The sequence below is a fragment of the Dunckerocampus dactyliophorus genome, chromosome 4 (genome assembly GCF_027744805.1).
Source record: "Dunckerocampus dactyliophorus isolate RoL2022-P2 chromosome 4, RoL_Ddac_1.1, whole genome shotgun sequence".
NCBI lineage: Eukaryota > Metazoa > Chordata > Actinopteri > Syngnathiformes > Syngnathidae > Dunckerocampus > Dunckerocampus dactyliophorus.
The window spans coordinates 35,151,016-35,167,391 of record NC_072822.1 but is presented as its reverse complement, the minus strand read 5'-3'; the positions used below and the strand labels follow the sequence as shown (position 1 = coordinate 35,167,391).

General features: G+C 46.2%; 15 non-coding genes across 15 annotated transcripts; all 15 read left to right on the top strand.

Moving 5' to 3' along the window:
• The first annotated feature begins 513 nt into the window (after nucleotides 1-513).
• On the top strand, nucleotides 514-587 carry trnat-agu (transfer RNA threonine (anticodon AGU)). The gene has a single exon. It is a non-coding gene; the product is annotated as a tRNA-Thr (tRNA).
• A 678-nt stretch (nucleotides 588-1,265) lies between these two features.
• Nucleotides 1,266-1,337, top strand: trnah-gug (transfer RNA histidin (anticodon GUG)). The gene has a single exon. It is a non-coding gene; the product is annotated as a tRNA-His (tRNA).
• Nucleotides 1,338-1,494: 157 nt separating this feature from the next.
• On the top strand, nucleotides 1,495-1,567 carry trnar-acg (transfer RNA arginine (anticodon ACG)). Its single transcript has one exon. It is a non-coding gene; the product is annotated as a tRNA-Arg (tRNA).
• Nucleotides 1,568-3,994: 2,427 nt separating this feature from the next.
• trnat-agu (transfer RNA threonine (anticodon AGU)) lies at nucleotides 3,995-4,068 on the top strand. Its single transcript has one exon. It is a non-coding gene; the product is annotated as a tRNA-Thr (tRNA).
• A 678-nt stretch (nucleotides 4,069-4,746) lies between these two features.
• Nucleotides 4,747-4,818, top strand: trnah-gug (transfer RNA histidin (anticodon GUG)). The gene has a single exon. It is a non-coding gene; the product is annotated as a tRNA-His (tRNA).
• A 157-nt stretch (nucleotides 4,819-4,975) lies between these two features.
• trnar-acg (transfer RNA arginine (anticodon ACG)) lies at nucleotides 4,976-5,048 on the top strand. Its single transcript has one exon. It is a non-coding gene; the product is annotated as a tRNA-Arg (tRNA).
• Nucleotides 5,049-7,475: 2,427 nt separating this feature from the next.
• Nucleotides 7,476-7,549, top strand: trnat-agu (transfer RNA threonine (anticodon AGU)). The gene has a single exon. It is a non-coding gene; the product is annotated as a tRNA-Thr (tRNA).
• Nucleotides 7,550-8,227: 678 nt separating this feature from the next.
• Nucleotides 8,228-8,299, top strand: trnah-gug (transfer RNA histidin (anticodon GUG)). The gene has a single exon. It is a non-coding gene; the product is annotated as a tRNA-His (tRNA).
• Nucleotides 8,300-8,456: 157 nt separating this feature from the next.
• On the top strand, nucleotides 8,457-8,529 carry trnar-acg (transfer RNA arginine (anticodon ACG)). The gene has a single exon. It is a non-coding gene; the product is annotated as a tRNA-Arg (tRNA).
• Nucleotides 8,530-10,956: 2,427 nt separating this feature from the next.
• trnat-agu (transfer RNA threonine (anticodon AGU)) lies at nucleotides 10,957-11,030 on the top strand. Its single transcript has one exon. It is a non-coding gene; the product is annotated as a tRNA-Thr (tRNA).
• Nucleotides 11,031-11,708: 678 nt separating this feature from the next.
• Nucleotides 11,709-11,780, top strand: trnah-gug (transfer RNA histidin (anticodon GUG)). Its single transcript has one exon. It is a non-coding gene; the product is annotated as a tRNA-His (tRNA).
• Nucleotides 11,781-11,937: 157 nt separating this feature from the next.
• trnar-acg (transfer RNA arginine (anticodon ACG)) lies at nucleotides 11,938-12,010 on the top strand. The gene has a single exon. It is a non-coding gene; the product is annotated as a tRNA-Arg (tRNA).
• A 2,427-nt stretch (nucleotides 12,011-14,437) lies between these two features.
• Nucleotides 14,438-14,511, top strand: trnat-agu (transfer RNA threonine (anticodon AGU)). The gene has a single exon. It is a non-coding gene; the product is annotated as a tRNA-Thr (tRNA).
• Nucleotides 14,512-15,189: 678 nt separating this feature from the next.
• Nucleotides 15,190-15,261, top strand: trnah-gug (transfer RNA histidin (anticodon GUG)). The gene has a single exon. It is a non-coding gene; the product is annotated as a tRNA-His (tRNA).
• Nucleotides 15,262-15,418: 157 nt separating this feature from the next.
• Nucleotides 15,419-15,491, top strand: trnar-acg (transfer RNA arginine (anticodon ACG)). The gene has a single exon. It is a non-coding gene; the product is annotated as a tRNA-Arg (tRNA).
• The last annotated feature ends 885 nt before the right edge of the window (nucleotides 15,492-16,376 follow it).

Below are 16,376 nucleotides of genomic sequence, written 5' to 3'. Positions count from 1 at the left end.
ACATGTGAACTCAAATCTTCAAATAAAAAAAGCCCTAATCACACACTTCATGTTAGAGGAGGTTACAGTCCGATCACCTGACTGCAGCTGTAAATGTCGGTTCCACCAAGTCACTGGATTCTGAGTCCAGAGCGCTAACCATTCCACCGTGGATCCTGCAAGCGCTTGTGTCTGACGTCGTTCGGTCCTGAAGTACACAGTGTGAGATTACACTGAGTCTTTCCTGATCTTTCCTGATCCCTTTTTAGGGGAAATTATGATAAAAGGTTCAAATCAGGTCGAAAGTCTGGGAACGTGATACACATGAGGGCTCGTCCGGGAATTGAACCACTCGCACCCTAAGTGAGAATCATACGACTAGAGCAACGAGCCCCGGACAATGAGACACGGTGCATTTCAAGCAAGACTGACACGATGAGACTTGTATTAATAAATTGCGTCCTCGTGGTTTTGACGCCGGTTGTTGTTTTTAAGGGCAAAGAGTAATTTAAGCGCAAATTCCCGTGCTTTGCGGGTGCTGTGGCTTAGTTGGTCAAAGCGCCTGTCTAGTAAACAGGAAATCCTGGGTTCAAATCCCAGCAGCGCCTTGCTGGTGTTTACGTGACTCCTTTGCAGCTAGTTTTGAAAGATTTCACACCGTGTTTTCAAATCAGAACTTTTCTTATGCTGAAGAAGCTCCCATCCTCTCTGAAGGCAATACCCTTGTCAATTTGTACACTACGGAATTTCTCACCTACCGACTGCTAGCATACTCATGGCAGGATATTTGATCTCGCCTTGTATTTAGAGGATGCAGACGGAGAACGAAGCCCCTGTCCTGAAATTGCCACCTCGAAGCTCCACTTACGTTTGAGGTGCCCACATGGACAAGCCAAATGCCTTCTGGACAAAAGTTCCAACATCTCCAAAAGCATGGGGAGCCCAGTGGGAAGAGGTGTTTCCATATTTTGAGGCCACAATTGGCGGTTGGGAATCAGAAATAAACAAAACAAGTGGATGGACAACAAAAAACATGAAACAGCTCCAAGACATTAACATCCTGTCGAAACATTCCGACATGAAAAACTTATAGGCTAAGTGTTGCAATGGATCATGTGAGTAGCTACGGGTGTGAGGATTCCAGGTTTGACTCCTGCCTATCTTGACACACCTTTGCAATTAACCTGAAACAAAATGTTTGGAAAATTTTACTTTGGGACTTCATTGTGCGTTTGACCAAAAATTTTGAAGATTGCAGACTGTACCATCACATGTGCTACGCAGCAGCTGTGATCGTATAGTGGTTAGTACTCTGCGTTGTGGCCGCAGCAACCCCGGTTCGAATCCGGGTCACGGCAACTGGCAATAGCTCCTTGGCACTTTCTTGTTATCTTGTCTGCAAAAAGTTCTCTTTTGATGTCTTGTTTGAAAACAGTTATCTTCTGACGTCATACGTTTGTTGGACAAACAGAGACAATCCACAATCGGCCTTGACGTACAGGTCCTACGCTTGTAGGGGTAGTGGCGCAATGGATAACGCGTCTGATTACGGATCAGAAGATTCTAGGTTCGACTCCTGGCTACCTCGATGGTCTTTTTCAACACTCAGTATCCACCAGCTAAGACCACCTGGTCACACATTGAGGCGTACAACTGGAAGGCTACCCCTGCGTAGGAGGGGCCTCAGTTCATCTGACCAGAAGTGCCTCTGACTTGTCCTGCACCCGTGTAGAAGACCAGTCCCCGCAACGGTGTATCATTCTTCCTGGTACGTTTAACTATTCAAATTGAGCTATCGTTTCCGAGACTTATTTGAAAGCATTCGAGACAGCAAACCTTTACAGACAAAACTTTCGGGTGGTCTTGTTCAAAAAGAGTTTGATTTCTACTGGCTGTATCAAATGGAAAAACAGTGTTAATCCACCACCTCATCTGACGATGCAGATCTGTGGTCTTCGGGGGGGTGGTGGCGCAATGGATAGCGCGTGTGACTGCGGATCTGAAGATTGTGGGTTCTTGACTGTCTCTTCATTTAACCTGAAACAATCCATTGCGCAGGTGCAACAAACCTCAGTAGAATGCAGACGGTTACACAGCCATCATCTTGTCGTGGTTAGTACTCTGCGTTGTGGCAGCAGCCACTCTGAGTCCCGGTAGTTTTTGGCGTATTCTGAAAATAGTTGCTTTTTTCTGAATGCTGTTGTTCAAAAAAAGAGTGACAACTCGATGAGCAATGTCAGTAGACATTGCGTGTGAATGCTGAAAAGCTGAAGCGAAACTCAAGCGCTTTGCAAAGGTACCAAAATCGAACATTGGAGAGAACACATAAGCTGCTGGGAAGCTGAAGTAGCTCAGTTGGGAGAGTGTTAGACTGAAGATCTCAAGGTCCGTGGTTCAATCCCAGTTTTCAGCACAATCCACATGCTCTTGATGACTTCAGATAATTTGAAAAGCCTTAGGTTCCGAAATGTTTAACTGGCTGATCAGTGGCGCAGACCTGACCTTCTATTCTTCATTGGGGACCCTTCCAGCTGCTGTTTTTCGGAGTTTAAAGTCCGAACGCCTGACTACAGTGGCACAAGTTTAGTCCACCAAGACATCTCGCTGAGGCTAGTTTCAAAACCTTTCTAACCGTGTTTGCGGATCTGACTTCTCGCTGTGTTGAAGAAAATCCAATAATTTCTTGAATGCTTCATATGTACTACAATGCTCCCTACGAAAGCAACACCCTTGTCAATTGGGCCAAAACTGCTTTGCCCAGAAAACAGACAATTTTATCAGGTACTCTCTGTCAGGACAAAACAGGCTCACAGGAAGGAGCCTGTTTAGCATCACCTGAACAGGGACTTGAACCCTGGACCCTCAGATTAAAAGTCTGATGCTCTACCAACTGAGCTATCCAGGCCCTCCTCCGGTGGGGAATATCACACAGCAGAAATCTTATGCCATACACATGGCGGGCTATTTGACCTCGCCATGGACGGAGATAAGGAAGCCCCAGTCCCGAAATTGGCACCTCGAAGACCGACTTAGGTCTGAAACTGCTCACATGGACAAGCTAAATACCTTCTGGACAAAGGATATTATGGTCATATGAGACAAAGGTTGAGCCGGTCGCCGGAGCATTACACTTTTGATGTGAGTGTCCAGGATTCAAGTCCCTGTTCAGGTGACCAGCGATAGGCTCTGGGTTTCATTTGCAAAGGCCTCCTTTTTGCCCTCAAAAGACAAGGGCAACAGGACTATCCCTTGTTACATTTGAAAGACTCAGCCCTGACCTGGACAAGCGGAAAACCCGTTCCACTGCTGAAATAGCAAAGACCAAAAGGTCCCAGGTTTCGGTACAGCGCTGTGTCCTTTTCGTCTCGACAGCGGAACTGAAAAGGCTCGTTCAGCTCCCCACACAACCGAAGTGTCTACCTCAGCTGATCCATGACATCAGCTGTCACAGACATTACCTTCATTCTGGGAACTCATTCTGATCCTGGATTACCATTGATTTACATGTGAACTCAAATCTTCAAATAAAAAAAGCCCTAATCACACACTTCATGTTAGAGGAGGTTACAGTCCGATCACCTGACTGCAGCTGTAAATGTCGGTTCCACCAAGTCACTGGATTCTGAGTCCAGAGCGCTAACCATTCCACCGTGGATCCTGCAAGCGCTTGTGTCTGACGTCGTTCGGTCCTGAAGTACACAGTGTGAGATTACACTGAGTCTTTCCTGATCTTTCCTGATCCCTTTTTAGGGGAAATTATGATAAAAGGTTCAAATCAGGTCGAAAGTCTGGGAACGTGATACACATGAGGGCTCGTCCGGGAATTGAACCACTCGCACCCTAAGTGAGAATCATACGACTAGAGCAACGAGCCCCGGACAATGAGACACGGTGCATTTCAAGCAAGACTGACACGATGAGACTTGTATTAATAAATTGCGTCCTCGTGGTTTTGACGCCGGTTGTTGTTTTTAAGGGCAAAGAGTAATTTAAGCGCAAATTCCCGTGCTTTGCGGGTGCTGTGGCTTAGTTGGTCAAAGCGCCTGTCTAGTAAACAGGAAATCCTGGGTTCAAATCCCAGCAGCGCCTTGCTGGTGTTTACGTGACTCCTTTGCAGCTAGTTTTGAAAGATTTCACACCGTGTTTTCAAATCAGAACTTTTCTTATGCTGAAGAAGCTCCCATCCTCTCTGAAGGCAATACCCTTGTCAATTTGTACACTACGGAATTTCTCACCTACCGACTGCTAGCATACTCATGGCAGGATATTTGATCTCGCCTTGTATTTAGAGGATGCAGACGGAGAACGAAGCCCCTGTCCTGAAATTGCCACCTCGAAGCTCCACTTACGTTTGAGGTGCCCACATGGACAAGCCAAATGCCTTCTGGACAAAAGTTCCAACATCTCCAAAAGCATGGGGAGCCCAGTGGGAAGAGGTGTTTCCATATTTTGAGGCCACAATTGGCGGTTGGGAATCAGAAATAAACAAAACAAGTGGATGGACAACAAAAAACATGAAACAGCTCCAAGACATTAACATCCTGTCGAAACATTCCGACATGAAAAACTTATAGGCTAAGTGTTGCAATGGATCATGTGAGTAGCTACGGGTGTGAGGATTCCAGGTTTGACTCCTGCCTATCTTGACACACCTTTGCAATTAACCTGAAACAAAATGTTTGGAAAATTTTACTTTGGGACTTCATTGTGCGTTTGACCAAAAATTTTGAAGATTGCAGACTGTACCATCACATGTGCTACGCAGCAGCTGTGATCGTATAGTGGTTAGTACTCTGCGTTGTGGCCGCAGCAACCCCGGTTCGAATCCGGGTCACGGCAACTGGCAATAGCTCCTTGGCACTTTCTTGTTATCTTGTCTGCAAAAAGTTCTCTTTTGATGTCTTGTTTGAAAACAGTTATCTTCTGACGTCATACGTTTGTTGGACAAACAGAGACAATCCACAATCGGCCTTGACGTACAGGTCCTACGCTTGTAGGGGTAGTGGCGCAATGGATAACGCGTCTGATTACGGATCAGAAGATTCTAGGTTCGACTCCTGGCTACCTCGATGGTCTTTTTCAACACTCAGTATCCACCAGCTAAGACCACCTGGTCACACATTGAGGCGTACAACTGGAAGGCTACCCCTGCGTAGGAGGGGCCTCAGTTCATCTGACCAGAAGTGCCTCTGACTTGTCCTGCACCCGTGTAGAAGACCAGTCCCCGCAACGGTGTATCATTCTTCCTGGTACGTTTAACTATTCAAATTGAGCTATCGTTTCCGAGACTTATTTGAAAGCATTCGAGACAGCAAACCTTTACAGACAAAACTTTCGGGTGGTCTTGTTCAAAAAGAGTTTGATTTCTACTGGCTGTATCAAATGGAAAAACAGTGTTAATCCACCACCTCATCTGACGATGCAGATCTGTGGTCTTCGGGGGGGTGGTGGCGCAATGGATAGCGCGTGTGACTGCGGATCTGAAGATTGTGGGTTCTTGACTGTCTCTTCATTTAACCTGAAACAATCCATTGCGCAGGTGCAACAAACCTCAGTAGAATGCAGACGGTTACACAGCCATCATCTTGTCGTGGTTAGTACTCTGCGTTGTGGCAGCAGCCACTCTGAGTCCCGGTAGTTTTTGGCGTATTCTGAAAATAGTTGCTTTTTTCTGAATGCTGTTGTTCAAAAAAAGAGTGACAACTCGATGAGCAATGTCAGTAGACATTGCGTGTGAATGCTGAAAAGCTGAAGCGAAACTCAAGCGCTTTGCAAAGGTACCAAAATCGAACATTGGAGAGAACACATAAGCTGCTGGGAAGCTGAAGTAGCTCAGTTGGGAGAGTGTTAGACTGAAGATCTCAAGGTCCGTGGTTCAATCCCAGTTTTCAGCACAATCCACATGCTCTTGATGACTTCAGATAATTTGAAAAGCCTTAGGTTCCGAAATGTTTAACTGGCTGATCAGTGGCGCAGACCTGACCTTCTATTCTTCATTGGGGACCCTTCCAGCTGCTGTTTTTCGGAGTTTAAAGTCCGAACGCCTGACTACAGTGGCACAAGTTTAGTCCACCAAGACATCTCGCTGAGGCTAGTTTCAAAACCTTTCTAACCGTGTTTGCGGATCTGACTTCTCGCTGTGTTGAAGAAAATCCAATAATTTCTTGAATGCTTCATATGTACTACAATGCTCCCTACGAAAGCAACACCCTTGTCAATTGGGCCAAAACTGCTTTGCCCAGAAAACAGACAATTTTATCAGGTACTCTCTGTCAGGACAAAACAGGCTCACAGGAAGGAGCCTGTTTAGCATCACCTGAACAGGGACTTGAACCCTGGACCCTCAGATTAAAAGTCTGATGCTCTACCAACTGAGCTATCCAGGCCCTCCTCCGGTGGGGAATATCACACAGCAGAAATCTTATGCCATACACATGGCGGGCTATTTGACCTCGCCATGGACGGAGATAAGGAAGCCCCAGTCCCGAAATTGGCACCTCGAAGACCGACTTAGGTCTGAAACTGCTCACATGGACAAGCTAAATACCTTCTGGACAAAGGATATTATGGTCATATGAGACAAAGGTTGAGCCGGTCGCCGGAGCATTACACTTTTGATGTGAGTGTCCAGGATTCAAGTCCCTGTTCAGGTGACCAGCGATAGGCTCTGGGTTTCATTTGCAAAGGCCTCCTTTTTGCCCTCAAAAGACAAGGGCAACAGGACTATCCCTTGTTACATTTGAAAGACTCAGCCCTGACCTGGACAAGCGGAAAACCCGTTCCACTGCTGAAATAGCAAAGACCAAAAGGTCCCAGGTTTCGGTACAGCGCTGTGTCCTTTTCGTCTCGACAGCGGAACTGAAAAGGCTCGTTCAGCTCCCCACACAACCGAAGTGTCTACCTCAGCTGATCCATGACATCAGCTGTCACAGACATTACCTTCATTCTGGGAACTCATTCTGATCCTGGATTACCATTGATTTACATGTGAACTCAAATCTTCAAATAAAAAAAGCCCTAATCACACACTTCATGTTAGAGGAGGTTACAGTCCGATCACCTGACTGCAGCTGTAAATGTCGGTTCCACCAAGTCACTGGATTCTGAGTCCAGAGCGCTAACCATTCCACCGTGGATCCTGCAAGCGCTTGTGTCTGACGTCGTTCGGTCCTGAAGTACACAGTGTGAGATTACACTGAGTCTTTCCTGATCTTTCCTGATCCCTTTTTAGGGGAAATTATGATAAAAGGTTCAAATCAGGTCGAAAGTCTGGGAACGTGATACACATGAGGGCTCGTCCGGGAATTGAACCACTCGCACCCTAAGTGAGAATCATACGACTAGAGCAACGAGCCCCGGACAATGAGACACGGTGCATTTCAAGCAAGACTGACACGATGAGACTTGTATTAATAAATTGCGTCCTCGTGGTTTTGACGCCGGTTGTTGTTTTTAAGGGCAAAGAGTAATTTAAGCGCAAATTCCCGTGCTTTGCGGGTGCTGTGGCTTAGTTGGTCAAAGCGCCTGTCTAGTAAACAGGAAATCCTGGGTTCAAATCCCAGCAGCGCCTTGCTGGTGTTTACGTGACTCCTTTGCAGCTAGTTTTGAAAGATTTCACACCGTGTTTTCAAATCAGAACTTTTCTTATGCTGAAGAAGCTCCCATCCTCTCTGAAGGCAATACCCTTGTCAATTTGTACACTACGGAATTTCTCACCTACCGACTGCTAGCATACTCATGGCAGGATATTTGATCTCGCCTTGTATTTAGAGGATGCAGACGGAGAACGAAGCCCCTGTCCTGAAATTGCCACCTCGAAGCTCCACTTACGTTTGAGGTGCCCACATGGACAAGCCAAATGCCTTCTGGACAAAAGTTCCAACATCTCCAAAAGCATGGGGAGCCCAGTGGGAAGAGGTGTTTCCATATTTTGAGGCCACAATTGGCGGTTGGGAATCAGAAATAAACAAAACAAGTGGATGGACAACAAAAAACATGAAACAGCTCCAAGACATTAACATCCTGTCGAAACATTCCGACATGAAAAACTTATAGGCTAAGTGTTGCAATGGATCATGTGAGTAGCTACGGGTGTGAGGATTCCAGGTTTGACTCCTGCCTATCTTGACACACCTTTGCAATTAACCTGAAACAAAATGTTTGGAAAATTTTACTTTGGGACTTCATTGTGCGTTTGACCAAAAATTTTGAAGATTGCAGACTGTACCATCACATGTGCTACGCAGCAGCTGTGATCGTATAGTGGTTAGTACTCTGCGTTGTGGCCGCAGCAACCCCGGTTCGAATCCGGGTCACGGCAACTGGCAATAGCTCCTTGGCACTTTCTTGTTATCTTGTCTGCAAAAAGTTCTCTTTTGATGTCTTGTTTGAAAACAGTTATCTTCTGACGTCATACGTTTGTTGGACAAACAGAGACAATCCACAATCGGCCTTGACGTACAGGTCCTACGCTTGTAGGGGTAGTGGCGCAATGGATAACGCGTCTGATTACGGATCAGAAGATTCTAGGTTCGACTCCTGGCTACCTCGATGGTCTTTTTCAACACTCAGTATCCACCAGCTAAGACCACCTGGTCACACATTGAGGCGTACAACTGGAAGGCTACCCCTGCGTAGGAGGGGCCTCAGTTCATCTGACCAGAAGTGCCTCTGACTTGTCCTGCACCCGTGTAGAAGACCAGTCCCCGCAACGGTGTATCATTCTTCCTGGTACGTTTAACTATTCAAATTGAGCTATCGTTTCCGAGACTTATTTGAAAGCATTCGAGACAGCAAACCTTTACAGACAAAACTTTCGGGTGGTCTTGTTCAAAAAGAGTTTGATTTCTACTGGCTGTATCAAATGGAAAAACAGTGTTAATCCACCACCTCATCTGACGATGCAGATCTGTGGTCTTCGGGGGGGTGGTGGCGCAATGGATAGCGCGTGTGACTGCGGATCTGAAGATTGTGGGTTCTTGACTGTCTCTTCATTTAACCTGAAACAATCCATTGCGCAGGTGCAACAAACCTCAGTAGAATGCAGACGGTTACACAGCCATCATCTTGTCGTGGTTAGTACTCTGCGTTGTGGCAGCAGCCACTCTGAGTCCCGGTAGTTTTTGGCGTATTCTGAAAATAGTTGCTTTTTTCTGAATGCTGTTGTTCAAAAAAAGAGTGACAACTCGATGAGCAATGTCAGTAGACATTGCGTGTGAATGCTGAAAAGCTGAAGCGAAACTCAAGCGCTTTGCAAAGGTACCAAAATCGAACATTGGAGAGAACACATAAGCTGCTGGGAAGCTGAAGTAGCTCAGTTGGGAGAGTGTTAGACTGAAGATCTCAAGGTCCGTGGTTCAATCCCAGTTTTCAGCACAATCCACATGCTCTTGATGACTTCAGATAATTTGAAAAGCCTTAGGTTCCGAAATGTTTAACTGGCTGATCAGTGGCGCAGACCTGACCTTCTATTCTTCATTGGGGACCCTTCCAGCTGCTGTTTTTCGGAGTTTAAAGTCCGAACGCCTGACTACAGTGGCACAAGTTTAGTCCACCAAGACATCTCGCTGAGGCTAGTTTCAAAACCTTTCTAACCGTGTTTGCGGATCTGACTTCTCGCTGTGTTGAAGAAAATCCAATAATTTCTTGAATGCTTCATATGTACTACAATGCTCCCTACGAAAGCAACACCCTTGTCAATTGGGCCAAAACTGCTTTGCCCAGAAAACAGACAATTTTATCAGGTACTCTCTGTCAGGACAAAACAGGCTCACAGGAAGGAGCCTGTTTAGCATCACCTGAACAGGGACTTGAACCCTGGACCCTCAGATTAAAAGTCTGATGCTCTACCAACTGAGCTATCCAGGCCCTCCTCCGGTGGGGAATATCACACAGCAGAAATCTTATGCCATACACATGGCGGGCTATTTGACCTCGCCATGGACGGAGATAAGGAAGCCCCAGTCCCGAAATTGGCACCTCGAAGACCGACTTAGGTCTGAAACTGCTCACATGGACAAGCTAAATACCTTCTGGACAAAGGATATTATGGTCATATGAGACAAAGGTTGAGCCGGTCGCCGGAGCATTACACTTTTGATGTGAGTGTCCAGGATTCAAGTCCCTGTTCAGGTGACCAGCGATAGGCTCTGGGTTTCATTTGCAAAGGCCTCCTTTTTGCCCTCAAAAGACAAGGGCAACAGGACTATCCCTTGTTACATTTGAAAGACTCAGCCCTGACCTGGACAAGCGGAAAACCCGTTCCACTGCTGAAATAGCAAAGACCAAAAGGTCCCAGGTTTCGGTACAGCGCTGTGTCCTTTTCGTCTCGACAGCGGAACTGAAAAGGCTCGTTCAGCTCCCCACACAACCGAAGTGTCTACCTCAGCTGATCCATGACATCAGCTGTCACAGACATTACCTTCATTCTGGGAACTCATTCTGATCCTGGATTACCATTGATTTACATGTGAACTCAAATCTTCAAATAAAAAAAGCCCTAATCACACACTTCATGTTAGAGGAGGTTACAGTCCGATCACCTGACTGCAGCTGTAAATGTCGGTTCCACCAAGTCACTGGATTCTGAGTCCAGAGCGCTAACCATTCCACCGTGGATCCTGCAAGCGCTTGTGTCTGACGTCGTTCGGTCCTGAAGTACACAGTGTGAGATTACACTGAGTCTTTCCTGATCTTTCCTGATCCCTTTTTAGGGGAAATTATGATAAAAGGTTCAAATCAGGTCGAAAGTCTGGGAACGTGATACACATGAGGGCTCGTCCGGGAATTGAACCACTCGCACCCTAAGTGAGAATCATACGACTAGAGCAACGAGCCCCGGACAATGAGACACGGTGCATTTCAAGCAAGACTGACACGATGAGACTTGTATTAATAAATTGCGTCCTCGTGGTTTTGACGCCGGTTGTTGTTTTTAAGGGCAAAGAGTAATTTAAGCGCAAATTCCCGTGCTTTGCGGGTGCTGTGGCTTAGTTGGTCAAAGCGCCTGTCTAGTAAACAGGAAATCCTGGGTTCAAATCCCAGCAGCGCCTTGCTGGTGTTTACGTGACTCCTTTGCAGCTAGTTTTGAAAGATTTCACACCGTGTTTTCAAATCAGAACTTTTCTTATGCTGAAGAAGCTCCCATCCTCTCTGAAGGCAATACCCTTGTCAATTTGTACACTACGGAATTTCTCACCTACCGACTGCTAGCATACTCATGGCAGGATATTTGATCTCGCCTTGTATTTAGAGGATGCAGACGGAGAACGAAGCCCCTGTCCTGAAATTGCCACCTCGAAGCTCCACTTACGTTTGAGGTGCCCACATGGACAAGCCAAATGCCTTCTGGACAAAAGTTCCAACATCTCCAAAAGCATGGGGAGCCCAGTGGGAAGAGGTGTTTCCATATTTTGAGGCCACAATTGGCGGTTGGGAATCAGAAATAAACAAAACAAGTGGATGGACAACAAAAAACATGAAACAGCTCCAAGACATTAACATCCTGTCGAAACATTCCGACATGAAAAACTTATAGGCTAAGTGTTGCAATGGATCATGTGAGTAGCTACGGGTGTGAGGATTCCAGGTTTGACTCCTGCCTATCTTGACACACCTTTGCAATTAACCTGAAACAAAATGTTTGGAAAATTTTACTTTGGGACTTCATTGTGCGTTTGACCAAAAATTTTGAAGATTGCAGACTGTACCATCACATGTGCTACGCAGCAGCTGTGATCGTATAGTGGTTAGTACTCTGCGTTGTGGCCGCAGCAACCCCGGTTCGAATCCGGGTCACGGCAACTGGCAATAGCTCCTTGGCACTTTCTTGTTATCTTGTCTGCAAAAAGTTCTCTTTTGATGTCTTGTTTGAAAACAGTTATCTTCTGACGTCATACGTTTGTTGGACAAACAGAGACAATCCACAATCGGCCTTGACGTACAGGTCCTACGCTTGTAGGGGTAGTGGCGCAATGGATAACGCGTCTGACTACGGATCAGAAGATTCTAGGTTCGACTCCTGGCTACCTCGATGGTCTTTTTCAACACTCAGTATCCACCAGCTAAGACCACCTGGTCACACATTGAGGCGTACAACTGGAAGGCTACCCCTGCGTAGGAGGGGCCTCAGTTCATCTGACCAGAAGTGCCTCTGACTTGTCCTGCACCCGTGTAGAAGACCAGTCCCCGCAACGGTGTATCATTCTTCCTGGTACGTTTAACTATTCAAATTGAGCTATCGTTTCCGAGACTTATTTGAAAGCATTCGAGACAGCAAACCTTTACAGACAAAACTTTCGGGTGGTCTTGTTCAAAAAGAGTTTGATTTCTACTGGCTGTATCAAATGGAAAAACAGTGTTAATCCACCACCTCATCTGACGATGCAGATCTGTGGTCTTCGGGGGGGTGGTGGCGCAATGGATAACGCGTGTGACTGCTGATCTGAAGATTGTGGGTTCTTGACTGTCTCTTCATTTAACCTGAAACAATCCATTGCGCAGGTGCAACAAACCTCAGTAGAATGCAGACGGTTACACAGCCATCATCTTGTCGTGGTTAGTACTCTGCGTTGTGGCAGCAGCCACTCTGAGTCCCGGTAGTTTTTGGCGTATTCTGAAAATAGTTGCTTTTTTCTGAATGCTGTTGTTCAAAAAAAGAGTGACAACTCGATGAGCAATGTCAGTAGACATTGCGTGTGAATGCTGAAAAGCTGAAGCGAAACTCAAGCGCTTTGCAAAGGTACCAAAATCGAACATTGGAGAGAACACATAAGCTGCTGGGAAGCTGAAGTAGCTCAGTTGGGAGAGTGTTAGACTGAAGATCTCAAGGTCCGTGGTTCAATCCCAGTTTTCAGCACAATCCACATGCTCTTGATGACTTCAGATAATTTGAAAAGCCTTAGGTTCCGAAATGTTTAACTGGCTGATCAGTGGCGCAGACCTGACCTTCTATTCTTCATTGGGGACCCTTCCAGCTGCTGTTTTTCGGAGTTTAAAGTCCGAACGCCTGACTACAGTGGCACAAGTTTAGTCCACCAAGACATCTCGCTGAGGCTAGTTTCAAAACCTTTCTAACCGTGTTTGCGGATCTGACTTCTCGCTGTGTTGAAGAAAATCCAATAATTTCTTGAATGCTTCATATGTACTACAATGCTCCCTACGAAAGCAACACCCTTGTCAATTGGGCCAAAACTGCTTTGCCCAGAAAACAGACAATTTTATCAGGTACTCTCTGTCAGGACAAAACAGGCTCACAGGAAGGAGCCTGTTTAGCATCACCTGAACAGGGACTTGAACCCTGGACCCTAAGATTAAAAGTCTGATGCTCTACCAACTGAGCTATCCAGGCCCTCCTCCGGTGGGGAATATCACACAGCAGAAATCTTATGCCATACACATGGCGGGCTATTTGACCTCGCCATGGACGGAGATAAGGAAGCCCCAGTCCCGAAATTGGCACCTCGAAGACCGACTTAGGTCTGAAACTGCTCACATGGACAAGCTAAATACCTTCTGGACAAAGGATATTATGGTCATATGAGACAAAGGTTGAGCCGGTCGCCGGAGCATTACACTTTTGATGTGAGTGTCCAGGATTCAAGTCCCTGTTCAGGTGACCAGCGATAGGCTCTGGGTTTCATTTGCAAAGGCCTCCTTTTTGCCCTCAAAAGACAAGGGCAACAGGACTATCCCTTGTTACATTTGAAAGACTCAGCCCTGACCTGGACAAGCGGAAAACCCGTTCCACTGCTGAAATAGCAAAGACCAAAAGGTCCCAGGTTTCGGTACAGCGCTGTGTCCTTTTCGTCTCGACAGCGGAACTGAAAAGGCTCGTTCAGCTCCCCACACAACCGAAGTGTCTACCTCAGCTGATCCATGACATCAGCTGTCACAGACATTACCTTCATTCTGGGAACTCATTCTGATCCTGGATTACCATTGATTTACATGTGAACTCAAATCTTCAAATAAAAAAAGCCCTAATCACACACTTCATGTTAGAGGAGGTTACAGTCCGATCACCTGACTGCAGCTGTAAATGTCGGTTCCACCAAGTCACTGGATTCTGAGTCCAGAGCGCTAACCATTCCACCGTGGATCCTGCAAGCGCTTGTGTCTGACGTCGTTCGGTCCTGAAGTACACAGTGTGAGATTACACTGAGTCTTTCCTGATCTTTCCTGATCCCTTTTTAGGGGAAATTATGATAAAAGGTTCAAATCAGGTCGAAAGTCTGGGAACGTGATACACATGAGGGCTCGTCCGGGAATTGAACCACTCGCACCCTAAGTGAGAATCATACGACTAGAGCAACGAGCCCCGGACAATGAGACACGGTGCATTTCAAGCAAGACTGACACGATGAGACTTGTATTAATAAATTGCGTCCTCGTGGTTTTGACGCCGGTTGTTGTTTTTAAGGGCAAAGAGTAATTTAAGCGCAAATTCCCGTGCTTTGCGGGTGCTGTGGCTTAGTTGGTCAAAGCGCCTGTCTAGTAAACAGGAAATCCTGGGTTCAAATCCCAGCAGCGCCTTGCTGGTGTTTACGTGACTCCTTTGCAGCTAGTTTTGAAAGATTTCACACCGTGTTTTCAAATCAGAACTTTTCTTATGCTGAAGAAGCTCCCATCCTCTCTGAAGGCAATACCCTTGTCAATTTGTACACTACGGAATTTCTCACCTACCGACTGCTAGCATACTCATGGCAGGATATTTGATCTCGCCTTGTATTTAGAGGATGCAGACGGAGAACGAAGCCCCTGTCCTGAAATTGCCACCTCGAAGCTCCACTTACGTTTGAGGTGCCCACATGGACAAGCCAAATGCCTTCTGGACAAAAGTTCCAACATCTCCAAAAGCATGGGGAGCCCAGTGGGAAGAGGTGTTTCCATATTTTGAGGCCACAATTGGCGGTTGGGAATCAGAAATAAACAAAACAAGTGGATGGACAACAAAAAACATGAAACAGCTCCAAGACATTAACATCCTGTCGAAACATTCCGACATGAAAAACTTATAGGCTAAGTGTTGCAATGGATCATGTGAGTAGCTACGGGTGTGAGGATTCCAGGTTTGACTCCTGCCTATCTTGACACACCTTTGCAATTAACCTGAAACAAAATGTTTGGAAAATTTTACTTTGGGACTTCATTGTGCGTTTGACCAAAAATTTTGAAGATTGCAGACTGTACCATCACATGTGCTACGCAGCAGCTGTGATCGTATAGTGGTTAGTACTCTGCGTTGTGGCCGCAGCAACCCCGGTTCGAATCCGGGTCACGGCAACTGGCAATAGCTCCTTGGCACTTTCTTGTTATCTTGTCTGCAAAAAGTTCTCTTTTGATGTCTTGTTTGAAAACAGTTATCTTCTGACGTCATACGTTTGTTGGACAAACAGAGACAATCCACAATCGGCCTTGACGTACAGGTCCTACGCTTGTAGGGGTAGTGGCGCAATGGATAACGCGTCTGACTACGGATCAGAAGATTCTAGGTTCGACTCCTGGCTACCTCGATGGTCTTTTTCAACACTCAGTATCCACCAGCTAAGACCACCTGGTCACACATTGAGGCGTACAACTGGAAGGCTACCCCTGCGTAGGAGGGGCCTCAGTTCATCTGACCAGAAGTGCCTCTGACTTGTCCTGCACCCGTGTAGAAGACCAGTCCCCGCAACGGTGTATCATTCTTCCTGGTACGTTTAACTATTCAAATTGAGCTATCGTTTCCGAGACTTATTTGAAAGCATTCGAGACAGCAAACCTTTACAGACAAAACTTTCGGGTGGTCTTGTTCAAAAAGAGTTTGATTTCTACTGGCTGTATCAAATGGAAAAACAGTGTTAATCCACCACCTCATCTGACGATGCAGATCTGTGGTCTTCGGGGGGGTGGTGGCGCAATGGATAACGCGTGTGACTGCTGATCTGAAGATTGTGGGTTCTTGACTGTCTCTTCATTTAACCTGAAACAATCCATTGCGCAGGTGCAACAAACCTCAGTAGAATGCAGACGGTTACACAGCCATCATCTTGTCGTGGTTAGTACTCTGCGTTGTGGCAGCAGCCACTCTGAGTCCCGGTAGTTTTTGGCGTATTCTGAAAATAGTTGCTTTTTTCTGAATGCTGTTGTTCAAAAAAAGAGTGACAACTCGATGAGCAATGTCAGTAGACATTGCGTGTGAATGCTGAAAAGCTGAAGCGAAACTCAAGCGCTTTGCAAAGGTACCAAAATCGAACATTGGAGAGAACACATAAGCTGCTGGGAAGCTGAAGTAGCTCAGTTGGGAGAGTGTTAGACTGAAGATCTCAAGGTCCGTGGTTCAATCCCAGTTTTCATCACAATCCACATGCTCTTGATGACTTCAGATAATTTGAAAAGCCTTAGGTTCCGAAATGTTT